Source organism: Athene cunicularia (assembly GCF_003259725.1).
Source record: "Athene cunicularia isolate RWA chromosome 2 unlocalized genomic scaffold, athCun1 chr2_part1, whole genome shotgun sequence".
Taxonomy (NCBI): Eukaryota; Metazoa; Chordata; class Aves; order Strigiformes; family Strigidae; genus Athene; species Athene cunicularia.
This window is the reverse complement of record NW_020799095.1, coordinates 106,683,489-106,699,470: the sequence shown is the minus strand read 5'-3', so window position 1 is coordinate 106,699,470 and position 15,982 is coordinate 106,683,489.

Sequence of the window (15,982 nt, the reverse complement as noted above, 5' to 3'; positions counted from 1 at the left end):
CCCCCCCCCCAAATAAACAAAGACAGAATTGCCTTGTTTTAAACCATCTAATGTAGACAATAAACTGAGACCCCTAGGTGAGGCCGGTAATGACTGAGAGCAGAGAGGAGCATCTCCCAAAGGTGAATCCCCTCACCACCAAACCTTCTCACAGGGGGCCCATCTCGCCCCACAGAGTAGTGAGGGAACTTGAGAGACTGTGTTCACAACTTCATGTGAGTTCAGTATCTAAAGTGCAGAAGACTCTTGGCCACTCTTTCAAACCAATATGCACCAGAGTTAAAAACTTCTAGTAATATCAGGTGACTGGGAACAAAATGAATGATTCATAGTTCTATGAATGCTGTTTTGAAATAATAATTTATATGAATTATAGTAGGATAAAGACTGGGTATTAACATGTTTCAGGGCATGTGTATCCTAAAACTAATCTCGGAACTAGCTTGAGGCACCTCAACAATATAAGCAAAACTAAGTGGTGGCAAAAGGCATTTGATATGTGAGGGGGTTAGGATAGGGGAAACTGGGAGATTGGTCAGAGACTAGAGATCTGGTGGGGTAGGAAGTCTCAGAGGGCCTGTGTGCAATGAAGTAGGGTTGAGATATATGGGTTTCTCAGGGACTTGCACTAGAGGGAACGGGAAAGGTCTGTATGGATTCTAGGGGCTGGAAGAACTCAGTGACTTTCCAGGCTATGAAGCTGGGGAGAGACCAGAGAAAGGATGTGGACATTTTGGGAGGCTGTAGAAAGTGTCAGAGAGGTCCAGAAACTTTTTCCTCTTCCCACTGTGTCCTTAAAAACCCCCTCATTTACCAGCTGATTGGATTTTAAAATCTGGAACACCTGCCTTACAGGCATCAGCCAACTCAACCTCCCATATGGAGTTATGTGGAAGAGTAATATGCATTATCCTCCCATACCGGGTGCTGCAGTGTGTGCAGCATGGGGCTGCTCCTGCCATGGGAAAGAGGAAAGGGTGAGGCTGGGCAGGGGGGTTAGGAGCAGAACTGGGCTGCTTACCTTCAAGCAAAGCCTGAGAGATGAGATGAGCAAGATGCAACTGCTGATATAATACAAGAAGGAAGCAAAACCAGCTGCCAAGCACTGATTTGGACTGGTTCTTTGGAGGCAACTATGTGACCACCAAGATGAGTGTGGGTGCACATGGTTATACAGTCATCTGTTTCCTCTGCCTCTTACAAACACCGTTTTACACTGTCCCAGAAGTTTTCCATCCTATGTACCTGCTTATTTTTCTCTTTCCTAAAGCCAGCTGTGCAATAAGCATTTGTAAATCTTAGGCATAGATTCAAGTTAAAAAGAAAATCAGTTGAATAAGAAATACTCTACATCTATTCCTGTGTGTAGCAAAATTTGGTAGGAGATCAATATGCCCTAAACATCAGTGAAGTCATCCATACAATTCCATGTATGCCAGTGAGGATATTACATGGCCTTCAACGTAAGCTACCCAAAATACTTCTACATACATCTCTAGGAATGTATGCAGATTTCAAAACTCCATTTGATTGACTCTAAATACCTATGCCAGCATTGGCTTAGCTTCTGAATTATTTTTACTTTACACATCCTTAATAACGTTTCAGAGATATGCATGAGAATAATTTCACATTTCAATACAATTCAACTAAGCAACTTCCACTTCCCCTGTCTTCCTGTAGGATGATTCTTTAATGGTCTTTATCAAGGTCATAGCTGGCCTTGCAGAATGGATGGTATATAGAAGGACTCCATCTTATATTTTCAGACTGCACCCCTTTTTGAACTAGTGTTGATCACATATATATCACTAGTATCAATTTGGGCAAACCCTACTTTGTAGTGCTGAAGCCAACTAAAGGGTCAGGTAAACATATAGTGAAATAATCTTAAAGCCTTGTACTAGTTCTAAAAGTATGGATTTTACTGGTTATACCCAATGTCAAACTATTCAAGATTAAGAACCCCAAAAGGATATATTATCTGCTTGCTTTTCTTAAACCAACAATGTTTGAAATGAAGTAATGTCTCTAAATATTTGAATTGGTTTTATTCTTACAGGCCACAGAAAACTATGAAAAATCCGAATGTGAACAACCTAAGTAGGAAGTTTTCATTTAGAAACATCAGCTGATCAGGTATACAACTTCTGCATATGTTGTGGATAGTGTACTAGCCCTAGTCAGATCACAGAGAATAGACTTTCTCCTAAAATGTTCGTTTCAGAACACAGAATGAAACTTTACATAGTACAGATTAAAGAAAGTATTTTGTTTTAATTTCATGGTTTGATCATGAATGTATACTTTTGAAAGGAGATAGAGTGATCACCTCAGTTAACATCCAATCAATACTCTAAGAAATCCCTAAACATTTCATCCCATATTTACTGAAACTGCTTCACCTTTCCCATATTTTTTTTTTGGTAGCAATTCTAGATGGATAAAGAATAGTAATAGTAAGACAGCCAAAGTAATGGCAGTATTTCAAGCTGCCACCTGTATTGGTACCACCGTGTTGTTTAATTGTACTCACAGAAGGTTCATCTGATTAAAAAAAAAGAGGCCATTGGCACTTCTACATTCCTATTTACATTAACTGAATTGGCCTAATGATAGTAACACTAACACATTTATGGAAGTTCATACAAGCTAAAAACAAAATTGGTTAGAAAGCAATGAACACTTTGCAATATGTCAAAACTGTATTTGTGAAATGAAAATTGTATCTACTTTATTTTGGATTTCAGTAGCACAACACTGGAATATGGGTTTCAAAATTTTCTGTTACCTCCTTTTTCTTTGCCTTAAGCTCAATAGTTATCTGTTCTCTCACTCACAAGAAATACCACTGACCTTTCACAATTCCCAGTCCCCTGCACAGAGACCTTTCCAAATGTATTTGTCATAAATCTTTTGTATCTGCATATTTCATTACTCTTTAGTGAAAAAAAAAAAAAAACAAACAAAAAAAACCCAAGAGAAGTAAGTCCTTGGCGTTTGTGTTGTTCCCAGTCTAGAAGGGCATGTTCAAGGACACTTTGGAGCCATGCCCTAGGAAACTGCTTTAAATGCAAATTTTTATGTAAGAGGAAAATGAAGTATATTAGAGTTGTACAGATTTCCACGTACCAGTCAAAAGAAGTCACAGAAACCTTGGGACTTACTTTTTTCTTCTAACAAAAGATGAAATGCTGTAAAACAATTTGCTGCCAACATCTCCATTCACCTCTACATGAGAAAGCAAGACTCAACAATGATTGAAATAAAATGAAAATAGAATGAAAATGTCTATGCACAGGTGTCAGAAGAAAGGCCTTTTCCTGTTACAAAAGCAAATGACTACTTTTAAATTCTCAAGGCTAGTTTAATGCATGTCATTCATTTGCTGAAGCATCACACTTCTGTAACACATTTTTCATTTTCTTTTTGCATACCTCTCTCTAACACACCTATAGATACCCTTCCCTAGGATATTTGTATCCAGCTGAGCAAGGAAACAGACTAGATGTAGCAGTACTAGATGCAGCAGTACAGGATGTAGTAATGGAATTACAAAACAATATAGCTACAAAACTAGTAGCAGATGTAGTAATATTTTCAAAACCTGTTTAGTCCTTCTACTTTCTTCCTTGTGTATATAATACTATTTTATTTTTCTGACATGCCACAGTATGTAAATGCTGTCAAATGACTGTATTCTCTCTGTTATTAAATAATTTTTCTTCTTGGTTATAAGAAAATTAAGGTTTGAAGATATATTTGTATTTGTTACATTCATACTTTCATTTGTTAAATTAACTCTGTGATTTTGTTTAAATAATCAGATACCCAAATAATCAATTTACATAGAAAAATAAAGGAGAGAAAAACATTCTTGGGCAATTCTGTGTTTGCACATAGAATCCCAAATGGTTGTCACTCATTTTCATTCTAGCTTTTGTTCTCAGTGGCAATTGCCAAGTTTTTCACGACATTACTGATGTATATAAAAAACCTGAAATTTCTCGTAGAGAGTTCCCCTTACAGACAGGTTCACCTTCCAGAAAAAGTTTTCACCTGATGCTGTAGGAAAACAAACAGAGAAACATGTCTACAGTTCAATGATATGCACATAGTTTATAGCTCTGTCTTCAACAGAAACCAGTCTGAATGATAGACTAATGTATTAGGAACTTAGCCAAATCTTTTACCAGAAAAAATAATAACATGCAACTTTGAACTAGCGTCCCTCATTTGCCTGAACAAATTGTGTTTGATTCATTAATTGGAGTTAAACAACAGTTGTTCTGGCAAGCTTTCAATGTCAGACTGCCACTTTTGCCTTTTGCTGTGTTCCAGAAAGGTTCTTTCATTACTTTTATAATAGTTGTCTCACATACTCTGATCAGAACTCTGTACCATTAAAATAAAAGTTTAGGTTTAGGTCCTTGATATTAAATCTTCTTATCCTTTGTTCTACTCTGTCCACATCACAATATTTCTATTATATTAACTTCCTTTTATCATTACTGCATCAGTTACTACATTGCTACATAGAGTAAAATCAAAGCAAATGTTTGTCAGTGAATCAATACTTTCAGTTAAAAATGATGCTCTAACATTTACTGTTATGCTTCTATTGGAAATCATTCTATGATAATCCACATTCTAAATGCATCCTTAATAACATACTGTTAAATATATATATTCTATGTCTAAATACTTGCCCAATATTTGCTAAGCTTAAAGGAAAATTTTAATGTTCATATGCAGGTGTGCATATAGATTAACTCCTGAAAAGTATTCTCAACTTTACTTTTGCAGAGCAGAAAACTAAAGAAAGCTTATGTCAAATTATCTTCTTAAATTTCCTGTCTTTACCAGCACAAAAATTAAGGTCTAGGAAATTGCACCAGGCTAAACGACAGAAGAATATTGTCTTTACTTTTTATGCTGAGGAATTTAATGAAGTTTGAAGCAAAGTTCAGCATACATATAGTGTCATGAATGTAAGACAAATCATAGCTTACTAGTGAGTTGAGAGGATACACTGCCTGATGTGGTACCATCAGGAAATTGGCAAGAGGAAGGGAAGGGGAGGGAGTCAGATGGAAAGGAAGAACAGAAGGCAGGAGTAAGACTTAGTCAGTGCAAAATATTTGTTAAATGAAATGAATCAGCAGTATCATTTCACAGAATAGCGTAGCAATACTTCTATCACAGCAGTGGTATTACATTCATACTGTACCAGTTCCCTGTCTCAGTTGTCTACTAAATCTGTCCTCTTAGAGCTTGACTTTCTGTGGCTTTGGGAGCTAAGGAAACAGAGTTGCTCGATCATATCTGTGTGTTTTACCAAATGAATGCTACAGTTAAACTCTGGGACTGAAATCCTGGGATTTTTGCCAATGGCTTCAGCAGGGACAGGTTTTCATACCTGAAGCTATGCTGAGTCCTAACCATCAAGACCAGCACAGCCAGACTTCAAAGTGCAGAGAGCTCAGGGAGCCATCCCTTCACCTCGTGACACTGGGCACCACTGAAAAGAACCTGGCTCCATCCTCTGTGCACCTTCCCTTTAGGTGTTTATATACACTGATGAGGTCCCCCCCTGAGCCTTCTCTTCTCCAAGCTGAGCAGTCCCACGTGCCTTAGCCTTTCCTCATATGTGAAGTGCTCCAGTCCTTTCATCATCCTTGTGGCCTTTTGTTGAACTCTCTCCAGTATGTCCATGTCTCCCTTGTACTGGGGAGCCCAGAACTGGACTCAGTACTCCAGGTGTGGCCTCACCAGTGCTGAGCAGAGGGGAAGGATCATCTCCCTTAACCTGCTGGCCACACTCCTCCTAATGCAGCCCAGGATACCATTAACCTCCTTTGCAGCAAGGGCACATTGTTGACCATGTTAAATCTCGTGTCCACCAGGTTCTCAGGTCCTTTTCTGCCAAGCTGCTTTCCAGCTGGGTTGTCCCCAGCATGTATTTGTGACTGGGGTTGTTCTTCCCCAGCTGCAGGACTTCACACTTCCCCTTGTTGAACTTCATGAGTTTCCTGTCAGCCCATTCCTCCAGTCTGTTAAAATCCCACTGTATGGCAGCTTGACCCTCTGGCATATCAGTCACTCCTCTGTGTGGATGATGACATTTCCAAGATCCTGAAACTTCAACAGTAAATAGAAATGTGTATCTATACATTGAAGTGGAAAAATATCAATATCAGATGTTATATAGACAAAATATTTTTTAAATTGTCTTACATACATTATACATACTTAGTCAACTCAACATCAAATAATCAGAATTATGCAAAATCTCTCCTTGGTGTCCAAAGGAAAGCTGTATGTTCTTCAAAGTTGTTTTGTTCTCTGTGTGTAATCCTTCAGACATTATTCACTTGCTTCTTCATGACTGAGAGAAGCAGTTGACATTAATGAAGTCCTTTATTTTAATAGCAAGGTAGCTTTCCCTGCTATTACTGTTCACACATGCTCAAAAATTTCAGTAACAGAAACCAGCAAAGTCAACATTCATTGTTTGCTGTTTTTTCTCTGCCCAAATATGTTGGCTTCTTTCTCACTTGACTTTGAAAGTTGCAGCACATTTATTCTTATCTTTGTTCAGTTACTAAAGAAGAAATAAGGTTTTTTTTTTTTCATTATGAATGAAAATTTAACTACATGTTCTTAGACATCACCACAGCATAAATTTCTTAACAAGTGTCTGAGCATCCCAAAATTACTTCTGCTAAAGTAAACAGGACTTTTAAAAACAGTATTCATGAGGAGGTTGCAGTATAGGATTGCCGAGACTCATCTGTGTTGTAAACTCTAGCTAGCTCTCCAGCTAGCTCTCCAGTGGGGGGATGGTATTACAGTATGTAATCAAGGTTAATTCCAGAAGAATCCATGAAAAACTGTAGTTTATCTACCCTTCCTTGCACATCCACTGGAGGACAATACAGAGAGTTTCTGACATTTGTTATAAAAAGTTTAGGTTTTTAGTAAAAAGCTATGTCTTGGGGTGTGTTCTCTCTACCTGGAGAGAGGAAAAAAATGTTGCTTTGGCCTCTAATACAAGAAAGATTCAGAGCATGAAATATTAAATGTTCTGATCCAAAGAAATAAAATACCAGGTATTCTAAAAAAAGATGCAAAAATAAAGGAGAAATTTCAAAACAAGGGCTTATGACACTGGGATCTGATGGAAAATTACTTTTTCATCCTAAGTGTAATGACTGATGATATATTATCCCTGACTGTTGCCAGTCTTTGATACCTTCCAAACTTTGAAGTAAGGGAATAAAAATACCTCTGGAGTCTAAGCTGTGTATCAGAACTTGTAAAAATTCCTTCCTGTCTCATGTACAAATTAAGTGATTCCATGATCCATGAGATCAACTGAATTCAATAAAAGACACTGCACCAAATATTGCCAGCATATTAAAAGCAAGTATGAGTCTGTAAAACACTTCATAAACTTCATGAGCATCATATTTAAACAATGACGGTTTCCTGCCTATCTTACTTCATTTGAATAGCACCTGCAGAGTTTCACTCTTTTAATAGTTACAGGCCTTACATATCCAATGCTATTTGTAAGATTATTATGCCAAAAAGTGTCTCCAGCTCTGATGATTATCCAGATGAATTTTAAAGAATAATCGTGTCTTCTCTAAAACTTCCACTTTGATACCTGAAACAGATGATAACTTTCTAAAATACCTTCTTCTATTATTATACTAACCTTTCTCTATCTCTATTCAAATTAATTTTATTTTATAAGCATTGATGATAAAATCTTGAAGTGACATTTTAAAGAACATAATGCTAATACTATATGCACTGTAACAGCAGAATTCCTCAGTCTTTATTGAAAATTATTTTTGTGATCTTAAAATGACTCCCTGTCATTCTAGACAGAATAGTCCTCCTATCTGCCAGTAAGTCCACTTCCCTCTTTTGAAGCGTCAACTCCAGTTGATAAACCTTCAATTTAGAGTAAAAATTCTGGATTTAGTCCCTACATGCATTGCTTTCTACTATGCTATTTTATCCTACTTCTTTAATTGCAGTTCACAATGTGTGACCCACCTGTTCCTATCAACACTGGCAGGATTTTTCGAGTGTTGCATTACCCATACCATGGATTATTAACACAAACATTAATCAAAATTTTTTAAAGCAGTATCACGATATTAAGCAGAACTTGTTCTGAGACTGGTTCTTGAAAGATAGAATTTGTAGCCTCTATCCATCTGGACAACTATCTTATCAATGTATCTCACTGTAATCTTCCCTTCAGCTATCATGTTTAGCATTCCTTAGTCCTTGTTTTAATTCTCGCTTTCATTTCATTTACTCTGATATTCATGTTATTTCCTTTGAATCAATGCTTTACTTAAATCTATATTATTAAATTGACTGCACTGATCCCTTCTAAAGGATATCAAAGATATACGGTAAAACGACACAACTGACTTTAGCCAAAATCACCTTGAATTTATCTTATTGAAACTCCACAGTCTTGGTTACTCTTCCTTTCAAAATCTGCTATAGCTTTCTGTATTAAGGCTAAAAGAAGATTTCTTTTGGTTATACCACTTTCCAGGTACATCTATCACACTTACTACTCTCTAGTGGGCATAAGCAAAGTACCATTCATAAAAGTACAGGTTCTTCTAAAATCAGTTACTGGTCATTATCCAGGATGTTCAGATTTCATAAAATACATGCCTATTTTTGTATCCACCATGTATGTGTTCATTTCCATTTCTTATCCTTGTTGGATAATCTTACCTTAATCACATACATGGTTTCTTCTATTAAAACTGAGGCAAAGCATTAAGATCTGTAACATTAAGATCTGTATCATCCGGATACAGCCCCACTTGTCCCCTTCATATTATCTCTATAGTACTGTGGTTAGAAACCTTCTCATAATTTCCTTTAGTTTCTTTGAAGAATCTAGCTCAAATAGATATTTTACCGTTCTCACTGAAGTTTCCAACCTATAACCTTCTAATTTCAATAAATTCCCTGGTTACTTGCAGTGTCCTCTGTTATGTGTTTAGTGGTACAGGCACTTCCATAGTTCTTCCTTATCCACATACTTCTTCTGCTTGAAACTCAGGCCCAGACTACTGAAATTTTATCTTCATGTGATTCCATGTCTCTTTCACATATCAGTCCATGGGTACATCTTAGTTGCTTTACAGCCTCAAATTTGGTCTTCTAAAATCTGAACACTTTATTATCAAACTGTTTGTTTACCCTGCACTTGAACCTACTGTGGAAGTTTTGAATCTACCTGTGCTCACTCATTCCAAGATTACATTCTCACACAACTTTTCCCACTGCTCAGCCCCTGCTCTTAAATCAAGATTCATGGCTTTTAAAGTAAATGTAAAATGGCAGTTACATTCTTTTACTTAGTAAAGAAATCTGTCCAGTATTGTTTCCAAGAATACTCAAGCTCCTATCACGGTATGACTGATTACTGCTGTAAATTTTTAGGTTTTTTTTTTGTCAAAACTGCCTAGGAAATCTAAAATTTCCCATAACTCAGACTACTATGTATTTTTCTCATAGTTTCAAAGAGTTTCCTAACCCATATCCAACTCTGTTTTGCAGATTATAAAAACTCTCCAAAGTGTTTGGGGAGTGTTTTTGTTCTTTTTAAAATAACCTCTTATTCGAGTGATTTCTACCTAATTGTTCTCTTACATGCAAGGAATATGGATAAAGAAAGTTTCAGTTTTGATACCTGATGTGAGTAAAAACGAGTCATAGGATTAGTAAAGATAGTACATGACAAAAATGTTTGATGAATAATACTCAAGCAACTCCCATATCAGCCCCTCCTGTGCAATTTTATTATGCATTTTTGATGTAAGACAAAATAAAGCTGTGCAGAACAAATACTTCCTGTTTAAAAATGTGCTTAAATAATTTTCTTAATATGCAACTAGGAAAATAAAGAAAGCATGATACAGAAGTAAATCCAGACTTCAAATGTGCTCTATGAGCTTTTCAAAAGGCAAGAAATCACATTTGTCTCCTATCAGTTAACACCCACACCTCTGCTAGGTCTCTAGGAAAATTAAACAGACAGACTTTATGAGAGGAGAATAAAATTAAACTGCTTTACCACATCCCATTGAAAGTCCGTTAAATTCATGCTATCTCTCACAGCAGGTAGCAATTGATATTTAGGGGGAAAGTATAAGAAGCAAAACACGTGTGGCATGGTCTTTTCCCTGTACACTTTCCAACTCTGCCAATCAGTACTTAGGGTCTTCCAAAGTCAAGGGTTCAGGCCTTTGTCTCTAGCATACCCCGTGTTATTTCTTCCTTACCCTTTTTCTGACATATTTATGTTTCCGTCCTCCATAATATGACAGCACTGGAGTGGCACCATTTCATTATTTACTGTAGAAATAAGTGTCTGCTTTTATTTGTTTTAACTCTGTTGCTTGTTTCCTTTGACACCTTCTAAATTCTCAGCTTGCAAGAAACAATTACTAAACATTCTCTATTTTTGCCTATATGTTACATTGCAAATCTCTGTCATAGTCCTTTTACTCACACATCTGACCTTCCACCCACTGTCTTCCATTGCTGATACTACATTTAGTTTCCTTATATGAAACCCACTCATTTTTCTTTCCATTCTTGATAGCTTCTCTGTCTCTTGTAGGTGCAAGCTGATTTAACTGGAGCAGTATGCCGTATTCAAAATGTAAATCCATGGGTTTACACAGTGGCATGATTGTGTTTTCTATTTTGCATCCTCTCTTAATTTCCAAATATTTTTTAAGATTTCACTTGCTTTTCAAATGCCCCTGAATAATGACTTAAGATATTCTGAGAAACAGTAACTGTCACTGTGAGGGGTTTCTGCACTGGAAGCTTTTTCCTGTAATTCATGACAGAGTGTGTACACTTCTAGAAAACAAATACTTCAGTAATAGTGAAATTAGTTGGTTATAAATGCCATTAGTTCTTACCATAGCTACCACTTGACTGTCTAGATCATATCACCTATGACAGAACTTTCTCTCTCAATTCTCATAGCAAAAGAAAAGAGGAAGAAGCAGCATTTAGCAGAACTTGTTAAACACACAAAAAAAGCTGCAATGAATTTCTTATTTACAAGATATATTTTGGCTCCTACCACTGAATTTTCTGCATTAGGTTAGTTTATGACACTTCATCACCAACCACCTCCTTTTAAGCTCTTGTTTTGGACCAACTTTTTGAACTAATTTTGAATAAGCTACTTTTAATGTGAGCTCTTTGCTTCCTTTTGTTCTTGGTTTTGGCCTGAACATGCCAAGAAAAACTGTAATATTTCCTTCATTATCACTTAGAGGTTGAATATTCCGGTTCCTCACTTCCAAATAAACTGAGAGGGAGCCACTATTTTTCTGGAATTGTACGTGAAGAGACTTTTTTAAATTCAAGTGTAAAATATTCCCATACAATATTAAATCATTTTTTTTCAATTTAATTTAAACATTTATTATCTGTATTTAAACTGAATTTATTAAAACAAAAACTATTTGATAAAATGTGTAACTTTCTAAAAAGACCTTTTTAATATAAATATCTGGAGGTATATAAATTTCAATGGCAAAGAAAGAAATTATCTAGCATTTGTTTGGAATAGCAAAAGGAAATATCTGATTATTTCCCAGTTCCAAAAAAAAGCACATGAAAATCAAGATCTGCTGTGACAACAGGTACACTCATATCATGAATAGTGCACCTTTTGCTAGGCAAATAGTGGTTTTCATATGAGAATAATATGAGAATTACTAAGTGCAGACAAGAAAATCTAGTTTAAGTACAGAAGGTGCGTTTTATTATTCTGTGAAGTAAAACTGATATAACTTAAAATTTAGAAAAACATTTAAATTAAAGCAATTTCAGAATCAGAGATTTCATCTTAAATTTCAGAGTTTGCTTGCATTTTACTATGAGAAAAAGAGAAGTGCAAAAGCATGAGGCTATAGGCTCCGGAGTCTTATTCAATCCAACCCTCGTGTGGGAATGACTAATGTGTAAAGCTTCAGACCACTGATAATAATTACCCTCTAAATTAAAGATGAGCTTCATCTCATCTTCTTTGATGATTAAGAAAGCCAAATTTTCAAAGCTAATTAGTTTCTCAGTTAGGGTCATTGTTGTTTATTGTTCAGGCACCCTTAAGGTAATTAGTATGCCTGACCTAAATTAAGAACATTTAGCACATTTTATTAACAATGCACAGTAACAGAAACCCCTGACCAAAACATATGCTGGGCCTCTGTCTTCTGAGGTGGCCTACCAAGGAAGCAAATTTCACATCCAAGGATGCTTCTAACATAAACATCTGGCTGCAGGTTCTTGGTTACTTGACAAGCAAATGTTACACCATTCTGCTGCACAGGGAAAAGTGGCCTCCATGTTTTCCCAATCCTGTGCTGGTGTTATATTGCTCCACGTGTTGTAAGGACTTGAGCACAGCCAGCCAGGAAAGTACTATGAACTACGTAAGGGAGCGGTAAGAACTGGTTTGCTTTTTAGCTCAATAGTCTCCTGCCCTCATAGAAAGTTGCTGATATTTTACAGAAAAAGAGTAGAAATCAGAAAATGTTCCCTGTTCCTTTCTGTCCTACACCCTTCCACCTTCCAACAATAAGCATTTTACAACTTTCTGAACAAAAGTGGCAACTGCTTTTAATATCCATGGTCTTAATTATTCTGGTACTTGGATTATGAGAAACAGTAAGCAGTCCTTCCCAACTCATCTTCTCTGTATCATTACCAATTGTATAGACCTCTACCACACCACTTCTTTTTTCTGAGCTCAAGAATCCTGCTCCACTTGTCTTCATAACCACAATCTTTTCTTGTTGCTTTTTTTGTACCACTTTTACTTCTACTACCCCTTTTATGAAATGGCTTAATAGAATTGCAAACTGTTTGTAATATATGAAGGTACCTGTGGTTACAGAGAATATATAAAATTAAACATAAAGAGGTTTATGTTGCTTTTTCCCAAATAATTAATGCTGCTTTATTTCCCTTTGATTGACATTGGTCACTGAGCTCATGGTATTCCCAGAGAAATATCCCAAATCTATTCTCAGCAAGTTAATGTCAAGGCTAGAGCCTGTCATTCCATTCTTATCACTTTAGCTAATCTTTCCATGATCATATTAATGCAAAATTTCAGTTATCAATTTATCCCCTGTTCATTCAATATGGTAATATTCTTGTGTAACTTTGGGTAGTCAGCCTTAGATTTGGCTGTCATGAATATGATTAATTCTCCACTGTTACTGTGTTACTATTAATCTCCTTTCACACATCTTTTATGAATATATGGACAAATTCCAGCTGTCAATGTCCCCTGCAACAGAACTTCCATAATTCTTCTTTTCCCCATTTTAAACCACTTATGATCACAGTAAAACCTCTTCTTCTGCAATTTTCACTAGGATTTTTTGGTGATAGGCTTTATCAAACTTTTTGAACTCTCCTGAGCTGATTAGGTGAAATTTAGCAATACACTTATGGAATCCAGCATTACACTGCAGTTGATTTGTGAGATATAGCATCCATCTGCAAAAGTCAATATAATTCTTCTCCAGTATTTCATATGTATTCATGTGCTCACTGAGCCTCCACTTTGATAATCCCATATACTAAGTGGGCTCCAAACTAATCAAATTACAAGTAACTGGGGGTTTTAACTTTTTTTTTTTTTTTTTCCAAGTCTATGACGCATAATGCTGTCAAAGTTTGACAATACTGTTGAAGGATTTGTTTTTCAACACTGTGACTCAGCTGTGGACATTTGTAGGGTCTCTATGCCCAAATTAGCATGAAACAAAGGATTGCGTTCCCCCTCACATTCTTGTTCTTTGACTCTAGCCCTAAGAATGTACTTACGCGAACTTTAAGCATATCTGTGCACACCCATGGTCAAAAGCACTGCAAAGGAAGAAAGTTAATTCAGAGTTCTAGCAATGACAGATTCCTCCAGTTGAAACAAAATGTGTCCATCAGCTCATGGATACACGGCAAACAGGGCAGGGATTTAATGCAGTTACACAATCTATTTAACTCTTCTGATGGGCAGGCCAGCCCATTTTCAAATACCTCTCTGCCACACAAATGCTTCCTGGTGATGAAGAAGGCGTGAATGACTCTTAAAGAAGTGCTTGGACAAAAAGGCCTTTACTCACTCAGGTGGAATTTCCAACTGGACTCTTGAACAGCAGAGCAATTTTGACACTACTGACACTAAGGAAGGCTCCAGATTTTCTGGCAGAAGCTCACAGCGGCACAGGAGCACATGAGCAACTAACCATGTTGTGTCAGACCCAATGGCCTATCTAGCCCAGTGTGCTTTCTCCAGCTGTGGCCAGAAGCTGATGCCCAGGAAAAGTAAGAACAAGGCTTCCAGCTATGACACTTCCAACAGCCTTGGGCTGAGGGTACCATGACCCCCATCCTGGTTCTATTTCTGCCTATATCTCTCCTGTCATTATTTGCCCAGTCTCCCCTTGAACTCCTGCAGATTTCTCTTAACAACAGAAAGAGCTTCACGTGTAGGAGGAGGAAAACACAAGTGGTACAAAGCCAGGCCAGAGTTTTAAGATTGTTAATTAGGCCTTTGGAATAGTCTGGGTCAACTGACTCTAGGCACTTATTCTGACAGATGTGGGTTTGTCCCACACTGACACTAAACAAAGAATTAAAAAGCTCAAAAAATGAAGTTCTGACCACAAGGTTAGTATTCTGGGATATTACGTTTGGAAATTATTGCAGGTCCAGACAAATCCATTCCCTTTCTATGTCCACAATTACTTGAATGGAGCATAATGAACTAAAATAATTAGAAATTAGGCCCTGTGCTTCCCACTTATCTGCGAAACCCACTATGGCAAAGCGAAGGTTTGGGTACCACTGCGGGGGTCTGTGGGGGGTAGCGGGCTCATGCTGTCTCCTTACGTAAACACCAGAGGTGGGACATGCCAGGGGAAGCTAACTGAAGGCCAGGAATATGAAGCTCCTTCTTAAGAAACATCAGGCTTTACCAGTTCAAACAAAACAATGAAACATTGCAGCCAGTTTTCTTCTGCTCCCACTGAGTCTGTATGATGGAGTCTGGTGCAATCTGCACATTTATGGTGCAACCATCAGCAGAGCCAGCCTGCAAGACCAACATGCCATGGGGTACTGCAGCACACAGCTGTGAATGTTATCACAGGTTATCACAGGCTAACACAGTGCCCTGTGCCCAAGGAACTCTCAATCCACCTCTCGCTTTCCCAGCACACGGGGCCCAGGCTGCACTCGCTTGTAAGCAATCCATAGGGAACACACCTCGATGGATGGATGGCCCATATGACTAGAGGGGGGCACGGCTGTGGTTTTAGCCATTCCAGCTTTTCTTATGCCCACACAAATGTTCAAGTGTCTCACTGCAGCTGCCTGATGGTTACGCCTTGCCACCTACAATATTTGCGATCTCAAGAGTGAATGTCTTGTAATTTCAGATTCAAGGTCATTGATTCCCCCTTACTAGTTTGAAATAGTGAGAAACTGAAAGGTGTTTTTTCTTTTTTATGTTTTTGGTTCTCAATTGTGCACATGAATGTAAACAAATACTGAAATGTATCTACCAATCTACTTGATCTCCCTTTCGATGTGCGTTATGATTGGCAGATTAAAAGGTTACAAACCAGTAATAATTGTTTCTGAAGAGAAGCATAAAATAAAAATCCCTGTGTCTACAAAGCTTGCAATAGAGATGCCATTCCCCGCTCAAGCTCAAAGGTCTTAAATTACAGGGCGTTTCCTTGGAAAGGCCACCTCCTTTGTGTGCGACCACATTTCTGCTTTTATTATTACTATTTCTGCTTTTATTCATCTGAAGCCACTCTGAAACCGAGGAGACACAGGTGAGCACATGCGACCTGAAACAATGCACAGCCACCACCCCCCCCCC